Source organism: Ambystoma mexicanum, chromosome 9, assembly GCF_040938575.1.
Source record: "Ambystoma mexicanum isolate Mex_15411 chromosome 9, UKY_AmexF1_1, whole genome shotgun sequence".
Classification (NCBI taxonomy): Eukaryota; Metazoa; Chordata; class Amphibia; order Caudata; family Ambystomatidae; genus Ambystoma; species Ambystoma mexicanum.
The window spans coordinates 1,442,759,704-1,442,770,010 of record NC_090931.1 but is presented as its reverse complement, the minus strand read 5'-3'; the positions used below and the strand labels follow the sequence as shown (position 1 = coordinate 1,442,770,010).

The following is a 10,307-nucleotide window of genomic DNA, read 5'->3' as shown; positions in this document are numbered from 1 at the left end:
CAACCAATTTCTTTTCAAGAGAAGCTGGGATCTGACCTGTGAGAAAGTATTAACAGCATGTGTGAACAGAGGGCCAATCAGAGGACACAGTCCTTCAAGATAGAGTGCCCACAGCAGGCCAGTCTCTGCTGGGGCATAGGGTGAGGCACAGCCTCCGGCCGGCCCGGGGGCTGTGCTACGGAGCCCGCGATGGGCAGCGAGAACAAAGTGGAGAGGAGACAGGTCCCTCACACCCGGTCTATAGTAATTTGGAGGAAGGTGACTAAGCTTTCTTGCAATCTGTGTAACAAGAGTCACAGAGGGGGACATGTTGGCAAAAGCGTCCAGGCTGCTTATAGACCCAACTGGAGAAAAATGTCTAATTGACGCCCATCTAGACTTCCAGAGCAGCCCGGCCACCTGGTCCTTGCATTCATTCCTATGGCCAACTACCAGATGGCAGGGCTCGCAGATAGGGTAGCCAACTGTTCCGCATTCTGCGGGAAGGTCCCGTTTTGGAAGACTCTGTCCCATGCTGGACGGATAAAAGTCCCACCTCCTTTCATTTACGTAAATGCTTTGTTTGTGGGGCTAAGGGAGCCCGTCTCCCACATGTGTCCCCCTCCCCAAAGGGAAATGCTCTAAAGGGGCTCCCTCTAGAGCTCAAAGGTGGCCAGGGGGCCTGGCCTTGGGTGCCTGTCTCCCACGTGGGTCATCTGTCCCAGAGCCCAGCAGCGGTCCTGGTGAGCCCCGGCAGGGTCGCGGCCCCTGCCCAGAGGGAAAATCTACAAGGCGGAGGGGAAAGCTCCAAGTCAGCCTGGCCAGAGCTCGAGGGCGGCCAGGGGTGCTGCCCCTGGCATCTGGCAACTGCCTGGCATGTGGGTCATCCATCCCCAAGCCCAGCAGCGGTCCCGGGGGAGCCCTGGAAGGGTCCCTGTCCAGAGGGAAAAGCTCTAAAGGCCCCCCTCTAGAGCTCCAGTACAGCCCAGGCCAGAGCTAGAGGACAGCCAGGGTGGGTGCTGCCGCCCCTTCCCATGGGCACCTGCCAGTCACTTGCCAGAGGGGGCCAAAGGCCCTTCCCGTCTGGGCCCATTGGAAAGCTTTGCACGACCAGATGGCTCTCTGTGAGTAGGGTGGCCAACTTTCTGAAATAATTTTACAGGACACTTGCGCACAAGGCAGGGGAACTTTTCCCTCCTGGGAGGCACGGCGACCACGCCAGGGCTCCCAGCGCTGGGCTTCGGGACTTGGTCACACACACCTGCCATGGGGACCGGAACTAACACATGAATGCCATGCAACTCGGGTCCGGCCGCTCTTAGTGGTTCTAGTCCCACAGAGGAAAGGGACCCGCTCGGGGCGCCCCTTGACACCAGCATTGCATTTCGGACTTGGTCACACAAGGGTGACATTACCCTGAGGACCGGGAAGGCACCACGGCTGCCCCAGAGCTCCGGCCAGGCCGCGTTACCAGCCTCTACCCGTGCAGAGATACGGGGACCCCACAGGGTCGCCAATTCTGTTACTTGCACTTGCCTGAGCTCCGCTGAAACTTTAGTCAGAAACAGGTGTTGGAATTTCCGTTTCTGACGTCCATCTGTGCATTCGGTGGAAGTTCTGCACTTGGAAACATCATCGCTGGGGCCGGGACTTAAGACACAGCCTCCGTGCACTAAGCCGCCACCAGCGAACCAAGGCCCAGACTCTCTTCCCTGCATCGGGCCAGATGCGGAGGTGTCTACCGCCTGTGCCACAGAGCCACCCTGCAGGGAATCACTTCCACACAGGCTATTCCACACAGACTGGAACACAACCGGAGACAAATGTAGGAGTCAGCTGGGCCAGCTGCTACTGGGGCCACCTGGTCCGACTGCCCTGGCCCCTCGACCAGATGGCCGGTTGGGCCCCCAACCAGACTGCCCGGCAGCCATCAGGGCATACCTGCCCTGATGACACCGTACAAGGCTTAAGGCACTACCACCTCTGCGTGCTGGGGTTTAAGCTGCCACACCTCTTTCCCGCCTGCCTCCCAAGGGCTCCCACGACCGGGAAGGGACGAGTGCCCCCCACACCCAGCCCGCACACCCCCACGTGTGTGCACCCAGGATAGATGGGAGTTTTCTGTGTGCCCCACGGCACAGTGGGAGGAAGGATGGAGGCCCTTGCAGCTCCACTGTGGCGCCTTTTGACAAAAGCTTGGCTCAGAGGATGACTTTCAATAGATCGCAGCGAGGTAGCTGCTCTGCTACTTACAAAACCCTGACCCAGAATCAGGTTGTCCACGAATGATTTAGTACCAGGTTCCCCACAAACATGCGGTGCACTATGGGCGAAGGAGATGGCCCCCTTCTGTTCACACCCGAGTCCCGAGGCAAGCGGCTCTACGCACCGGCCCAGAGCCTGGCTATCCTAGGACAAACTGAAGCTCCAGAGCGCTGCGGTACCATTACGGTTAGGGGGATTCTGACTTAGAAGCGTTCAGTCATAATCCCACAGATGGTAGCTTCACCCCATTGGCTCCTCCAAGTACATACACCAATTGTCTGAACCGGCGGTTCCTCTCGTACAGAGCAGGATTACTATTGCAACAACACATCATCAGTAGGGTAAAACTAACATGTCTCACAACGGTCTAAACCCAGCTCATGTTCTCTATTAGTGGGTGAACAATCCAACGCTTGGTGAATTCTGCTTCACAATGATAGGAAGAGCCGACATCGAAGGATCAAAAAGCGAAGTCGCTATGAACGCTTGGCTGACACAAGCCGGTTATTCCTTTGGTAACTTTTCAGACACCTGCTGCTTCAAACCCAAAAAGTCAAAAGGATCCTGAGGCCCTGCTTTATTTTATTTTATTTTATTTTATTACATTTGTTATACGCCCAGACCCGGGGGTATCACGGCGTAGTTACAGACAATGGGAGAATGCAATCTTAGAAAGAACTCAGAGGTCCACAGGAATAGCAATCAATAATATACAATAATATACAAAGCAGTCAGGAATCAATAATATACAATAATATACAAAGCAGTCAGGTATAAACAGTTAATGGGAGGGGATTAGTGCTCTGGTTCAGTTAGAACTTATTGAAGAGCCAAGTCTTCAAGAAGCTTTTGAATTTAGGGAAGGAGGTTTCATTCATAATATGGGAAGGTAGCGCATTCCAATGTCTGGGGGCCAGTGTTTTGAAGCTACTACCCCCTGCTTTCTCTCTTTTGTATCTGGGGGTTTCAAGGTATGCGTTTTTATTGGACCTGAGAAGTCTGGTCTGGGGCTTCATCATGACTGTGTTGTTGAGGTATTTGGGAGCTTTGTTAGCCCTGCATTTGTGGGTGATGCGCAGGGTTTTAAATAGAATTCTGGCTTGGATGGGGAGCCAGTGGTGGTCTCTTCTGGTGTTAGAGATATGTTCGGATTTTTTGATGCCTAGAGCTGCTCTGAGGGCTTTGTTCTGCATGAGTTGAAGTTTGGCTATGTTGGCTTTGGAAGTGCCAAGGAATAGGATATTACAATAGTCTAGCTTAGACAGTATGAGTGCTCTGGCTAGAGTAACACAGTTGTTGGCTGAGAGGAATTTACGGCTGAGGGAAATGAGTTTGGAGGTGTAGGAAGTGGACGAGGCTAATGTGTTTTGGGGTCTTGACTTGTTTAAGAACAGGGATTATGGTTCCATCGATGGTGAATGATTTGAAAGCGGGCTCAAGGGTGTTGATTTTGCTGGAGGAGCCTAGTATGAGGAGCTCGGTTTTGTCGTCGTTGAGACAGAGGCTGTTATTAGCCATCCAGTTTTGGATGAGTGAGTAAATTTGGTTAACCAGGAGGGAGTCTTGTTCATGATTGCCTGAGAGAGGAATGAGGATTTGGGCGTCATCGGCGAAGTTGGTACAGATGACACCCATGGCATCCAACGCTGCAAATAATAGCTTGGTGTAGGCATTATACAGAGTGGGGGATAGGCAGGAACCTTGCGGCACACCTGCAGGGACAGGCACTAGGTCTGCTGATTCTTTGCCGATGGATACTCTGGAAGTCCTATCAGCCAAGAATGATTTGATCCAGTTGGTAGCGTTCTGAGCTAGGTTGAAATTGTTTGCTAGAGTGTTGCAGAGTTTATCGTGGTCAACCAGATCGAAGGCCGCTGAGAGGTCCAGGAGCATCAGTAGACAGAGTTTGCCTGCTTCTCTAGTGGCATCCATTTGGATCTTCAGATCAAGGAGGGCTGTCTCTGTGCTATGGTTGGGACGGAAATCTGACTGGTGGTCTCCTAGTAATTGATGTTGTTCCAAATGGTTCTGAATTTGGCAGTAGGCTATTTTGTCAATTATTTTTAGGAGAAATGGGACCGTTGTAATAGGTCGGTAATTAGTGGGTATTGTTGGGTCCAGGGATGTTTTATTTAGAAGTGGTGTCACCCAAGCTTTTTTGATACTGGTGGGGACTGTGTTTGTAAGGAAATAGGCATTGATGAATTTGGTGATGATAGGTGTGAGGGTGGGGGCACATAGTTTCACTAGGTGGGAGGGGAATTGGTCTTCTTTACAGTTGGAAGCTTTGAGTTTCATTATGGTGTCAAATACTACTTTGTTAGTCACTGGTGTGAATTGAAATGGGGGGCCAGTAGTGGCATTTGATGTGGTCATTGATATGGTGGGTGGAGTTTTGTCAGCTAGGAGCGTTTTTTTACTATCGATTTTATTTTGCAGTAGGAGGATTTTAGATGAGAGTGCGTTTTGAATAGTGGTGCACCAGTCTGCTAGCGTTAGAAGGCGCTGAGGTTTGACAAGGGTTTTCGAGCTCTCTAAGGATGGTAAACAGTTCTTTGCTGTCTGAGGACACATTAGTAATGCAGAGGTTGAAGGCATTGGCTTTTTGGGTGATTATTGCTGATTTATAAGTTTTGTTGGCTTCAGCGAAGGCAAATGCCGATTCTGGGGTATTGTTTTTCTTATGGAGGTGTTCAAGTGATCTTTTTGTGCGTCTTAAGGCTACAAGTTCCTCATTAAACCAAAAACAGGAGCGTTTGTCAGGTCTACGGGTTTTAGTGGTGATGGGAGCAAGTAGGTCAATAGTTCATACTGAAAATCGAGATCAAGCAAGCTTTTGCACTTCTGTTCCATGGGAGATTTCGGTCCTCCCCGAGCTCGCCTTAGGACACCTGCATTATGGTTAGCCAAGTGTACCGCCCAGCCAAACTCCCCACCTGCCACTGTCCCTGGAGTGGGTTGTGCGTGGTGAGTGCCGGGTGCTCGCCCCCCACCTCACCAGGTAAGTGAAAAAACAATAAGAGTAGTGGTATTTCAACGGCAGCCCAAGGGCCTCCCACTTTTCCTACACGTTTCATGTCTCTTCAGAGTGCCAAACCAGAGTGACTCTCCAGAGGGTATTCAGTACCCACTGATTCTGCCAAGTGTTCCCCTGGCTGTGGTTTTGCTAGATAGTAGATGGGGAGACTGGGAATCTCGTTCATGCACATCACTAATTAGATGCCAAGGCATTTGGCTACCTTAAGAGAGTCATAGTTGCTCTCGCCGTTTACCCACACTTCATTGAATTTATTTACTTTGACATTCAGTGCACTGGGCAGAAATCACATTGCGTCAATACCCACCGTGAGCCTTACGCGATGTTTCGTTTTAATTTAACAGTAGGATTCCCCTGGTCCACACCAGTTCTAAGTCAGCTGCTTTGCGTCGGCCGAGAAAGAACGCCGGCCTCGAACCCTGGGAGGGGAACGGAGAGAGACGACCACCGCAGTTGGGGCGATCCACATGATTGGCCCGGCTCACATCCAGAGTGGGCGCTGCCCCAGTGGGGGCGCCTCGTCCAGCCGTGACACGCGGCCAGCTCTGATTCAAACCCCAGCCCAACCGACCCAGCCCTTCCTAAAGTTACAGATCCGACTTGCCGACTTCTTTTACCTACATTGTTCCAACATGCCAGAGGCTGTTCACCTTAGAGAACTGCTGAGGATATGGGTACAGCCCGGCATGAGATTAAACCATCTCCCCTGGATTTTCAAGGACAAAGAAGAGCTCACCAGACACCGCCGGAAACGCAACACATTCCGGGGTGCCCTGCCCTTCATAAAGAAAACAGAACTCTCCCTGGGGATCCCGCCAGCTTCTCTGGGATCGTTTGCATTACTGCACTGGATGCCCGTCTCCACCATAATGGGTTATGAACCAGACTCCCTTTCGATCGGCTGAGGGCAACGGAGGCCATCACTAGTCCCTTCCGAATGGCACTCAACCATTTTTTAGGACCGACTGACTCATGTTCAACTGCTGTTCACATGGAACCCTTTCTCTACTTCGGCCTTCAAAGTTCTTGATTGAATATTTGCTACTACCACCAAGATCTGCACCTGCAGCGGCTCCACCCAGGCCCACGCCCGGGCTTCCGTGCGCACCGCAGCAGCCCTCATACTTGTCGCGGCTTAGCTCCCGCGGCTCTCAGTACCATTCATTTTCAGGGCTAGTTGATTCGGCAGAGGAGTTGTTACACACTCCTTAGCGGATTCCGACTTCCATGGCCACCGTCTTGCTGTCTGTATCAACCAACACCTTTTCTGGGGTCTGATGAGCATCTGCATCGGGTGCCTTAACCCAGCGTTCGGTTCATCCCACAATGTCAGTTCTGCTTACAAAAAGTGGCTACACGCCAGCAAGCCGGGCTTCTTACCCATTTAAAGTTTGCGAATAGGTTCAGATTATTTCGGCCCCAAGACCTTTAATCAATCGCTTTACCAGATAAAACTGGGGTTTCCGTGCACCAACTATCCTGAAGGAAACTTTGGAGGGAACCAGCTACTAGATGGTCTGATTAGTCTTTCACCCCTATACTCCGGGCGGACAACCGATTTGCATGTCAGGACCGCTACGGACCTCCACCAGAGTTTCCTCTGGCTTTGCCCTGCCCAGGCCTAGTTCACCATCTTTCGGGTCCTATCACGCACGTTCATGCTCCACCTCCCTGACAGAGCAGGCAAGACGGCCGGAGGTGCGTCCACCGCAACGGGATCCCAGCCGGCGTGCGGCGGCCCTCACCTTCATTTTGCCACAGGGTTGCCCTCCAACTCACGCACATGTTAGACTCCTTGGTCTGTGTTTCAAGATGGGTCGGGTGGGTAACCGACATAACTTCCGACCCATGGCACCCTTTGCGTGCCTCCCCACCCAGCGGCGTGACGTGTTTGGGGCACACTGAGGGTGGTCCACCACAGTCGGCAGTCGTTATCGGGAGCCTGATGCTGCCCCAGTGACTCTCAAGAGGGGTTGGGATGGCTGCGGCAGCTGTCAATCTCCCTTGGCGCTGTGGACACAGTAAAACTGCTGTAAGGCGCTGTAACACTTTCTGCCGGAGAGGAGAGCCACCTGTCCCCTGGGGTTTCCCCAGCCAACCTGGAGCCATTATGGTGGTGCACCGCCACAGAGGAAATGCGCCCCGTGGGGGCTGGGTGTGTCCGGGCGGCAGTCCCACAAGGGCATCCACCATTCCAGGAGACTACCTGCCCGCCGTGTTGAGTCCTGCGGGCGTACTACACGGACCCCACCTGTTTACCTCGCGACGGTTTCCCGCGCTAACTCTCTCTTCAAAGTTCTTTTCACCTTTCCCTTACAGTGCTTGTTGGTCATCCGTCTAGTTCCCGTATTTAGCCTTAGATGGAATTTACCACCCGCTTTGGGCTACATTCCCAAGCAACCCGACTCTGAGCAGACCCGATCCCGGCGTGCCAGAGGCTGCTACCGGCCGAACACCGTCCGCAGGGTGAAACTCGATCAGAAGAACCCGAGCCCCCGGAACGATGGTGGGGAGTCAGTCTCCTTTACGCCACATTTCCCACACCCGCCGCTGAACAGGGATTCAGCTCTGGACTCGTCCCTCTCACCTTGCAGTTACTGAAGGAATCCTGGTTAGTTTCTTTTTCTCCGCTTAGTAAAATGCTTTAATTCAGCGAGTCACCACGTCTGATCTGAGGCCGTAGTTGGGGGAGTAGAAAGCTTGGGGCGGCTAGCCTCGGGTCCGGGGCTGTATGGTAGGTTGCCCCAGCCCCCTGCCTCTGGTGCAACCGAGTGTATGCTGTCCCAATCTGTGGCCGAAGCCCACATGGTTGCAAGGCCGGCGCTCCAGGGCCATTCCGTGCCAGCAGCCGTGGGACCGCACTGACAGCCACATGCGGCACAGCCATGTGCCCGGGGTAGGGTGAAGGTGTGCCAGGCTTTTTTAAGGCCTGCTGCCGCCACCACCAACACCAGGGTGCGCGGCCCTCTCAAAACCCGCACAAGGCAAGGAAACTGAGGAGGCCGGGACACGCCGGCAATGAGCCTGCATGCCAGGTCCAGGGATCCTGCAAAAGTGCTGATTGGGGTCTGACCTTAGGGGGACAAAGGGAACGGGGTCTCTGCGACAGCCCTAGCAGCGCCCCTGGGTGGGAACGCTGGGGCGATTGATGTTTAAGCTACCCTCAGACAGGGGCCGCAAGGTGCATTCAAAGTGTCGATGATCAATGTGACCTGCAATTCACACCAATTCTCACAGCTAGCTGTGTTCTTCATTGGCGCGCGAGCCGAGTGATCCACTGCCAAGAGTCACAGGCAACTTTTTGTTCCAGACGTCGGCCTGACCTTGCTGGTGCAGGTGAGGCTGGGTGGGGAGGGCAGCGCCGCCTGTGGTGAGACAGCCCAGTGCCCCGTTTAGCTTCCCCACTTGGGAGTCGGCAAAGACCATTGTGGTTTTAAAACAAAAACAACAAAAAAATCCAGGCACTCAGCCCGGGAAGCCTGCCCACATCCGGCAGCAGCACAATGCTTCCCATGAGGATGGAGGCAAGCCGCTAGAGTCTTCAAACCCCATCCAGGCCACACAGAGCTGAGATCCAGGTACCTGGGCAAGAGGGAAGGTCGCCCGCTGCGCTGACTGTCCTGGCCATCGCCCGCCCACAGATGTGGGTGGCTGGAACCTCGATGCCCGCCCGTCGAGTAAGCCTGCTGAGCCATGGCTCAGGGTTCACTCCTGGTGTGCCGTGTCCCTGTCTGCCTGGGGAGGCGTCCCTCGAGAACAGCCAGGTTTCCTTAGACTTACGGCTGCCCCCACTCTGGGCTCCCCTGCACCCACGAATGCCCGCCCGCTGGCAGGTCAGAGAGAGGAACGCGTGGCAAAAGCCAGCACATCGGCCGGCTCAGTGAGGAGAGGGGGGCCGCATGGGGCTCCCTCTCCGTTGCGTGGTTGGGGACATCCCCAGCAGGTTATCCCAACCCTGCCAGGCGTCCCTGTCCATTTGCTGTGTCGCTGACCCCCCTCCGGTGGAATGGAATCCCGAGCTCCGGCACCTGGTTGCCCATGTGCCCCCTGGGCTGTGGGGTATGCACACCTGGGACACAACCGAGGTCGGGCCTGCGGCTCTACCTCTGGCTGTTCCGCTGTTAATGATCCTTCATGCCCCCACTTACAAGCAGATACCCCAGCCCTACATGTCCCAATTCACAATCAAATGCCCCATTTCTCCTTCCAAAAACACGTTCCCGGTTCAAATGCCACCCCCCTCTGGAGCCACATGCCACCATCCCTCCCTACGAACCCACACAAAGACACCAACATCCGTCCCTCCATAACTACACCAAGATGCTCCACCCCTCTCTCCAGAGCCACACCCATATACTTCACTTCTACCTCCAGACTCAGGTGGCACCATCTGCCCTCTCTCTATACCCACACCCAGATTACCCCATCCCTTCGACACACACATGCTCCCACCGACCAACACCCTTCTCTCCAGACATACATACCCCATCCCTCCATTCAGACCCAGATGCCCCCTACCTTCCCACCAGTGTGCTCCAGCCCTCACTTAGACCCACATTATCCATCAGTCCCTGACATGCCCGCATGATTTTTTTTATTCTCGATTTAATCGCCTTAGCAATTTTTACAAGGATGAAGCTGAAGAAGATGGTCAAAGGGACCGATATTTGAAAGTGAAGGTGTAACAGGAGGGAAGAAAGGTAGTGTTGAGTAGGATTGATATGGGTTAAGGCAAGGTGGCTTGCTTCATCTAGTGGAATTGGCTCTCGTCCGAGATTATTGAGACTTGAAGTTGAATGTAGCTTTTGTCCTTAACTGAGGAGAAGATCAGTTGCAGAATTTTCGCTGTAATAGTCACCCATGAGGTTTTCTCACCGCCTATCAGGCACGTCCACCAAAGTTCTTCTTCGTGGATCCTTGCAGATGCCAGGTGGTGGAATAAGTAAGGAGTTCTTACGGAGGATGTGCCAGGATACGTCAGGAGTAGGTGATGTAATGATTCGGTCTCAGCCAGATTTCTATAGAA

General features: G+C 53.6%; 2 pseudogenes; both read right to left on the bottom strand.

The window, feature by feature from the left end:
* Positions 1-2,167: 2,167 nt before the first annotated feature.
* Positions 2,168-7,961, bottom strand: LOC138490747 (28S ribosomal RNA; annotated as a pseudogene).
* A 477-nt stretch (positions 7,962-8,438) lies between these two features.
* Positions 8,439-8,570, bottom strand: LOC138490011 (5.8S ribosomal RNA; annotated as a pseudogene).
* Between the last annotated feature and the right edge of the window lie 1,737 nt (positions 8,571-10,307).